This window comes from Papio anubis, chromosome 4 (genome assembly GCF_008728515.1).
Source record: "Papio anubis isolate 15944 chromosome 4, Panubis1.0, whole genome shotgun sequence".
NCBI classification, from domain to species: domain Eukaryota; kingdom Metazoa; phylum Chordata; class Mammalia; order Primates; family Cercopithecidae; genus Papio; species Papio anubis.
Window position 1 is genome coordinate 148,930,265 of NC_044979.1, and position 381 is coordinate 148,930,645.

Sequence of the window (381 nt, forward strand, 5' to 3'; positions counted from 1 at the left end):
TCACACTCAGCTTCCACTGCCCCAGCGTCCCTGTCCCCTTCTCCCCTCCACGGCCCCCAGGGCCTGCGTCCCCATCTGCAAGGGGCAGGGTGCCCGCGCCCTCCGAAGCGCGCTCTCCAGGAGCCCCCGTCCTGCTCCCTCCCCCTGCACAGCCCTAGTCCAGCCTGCTCGCTGCCCTCAGGACCACCAGTGGGGACCGGCCAGGGCGGTCAGGCCCGGTCCGGGGGGGGGGGGGGGCTAGGTCCCGCGCCCCGCCGAGGCCAGGCAGGGAGCCCCGAGATGACCGGCGGTGCCCACGCGCCGGGAGAAAACCTAAAGGACGAACCTTCCCCAGTACATATAAGGACGGTTACTATTTATTTCACAACTTGCTCTTTTTTT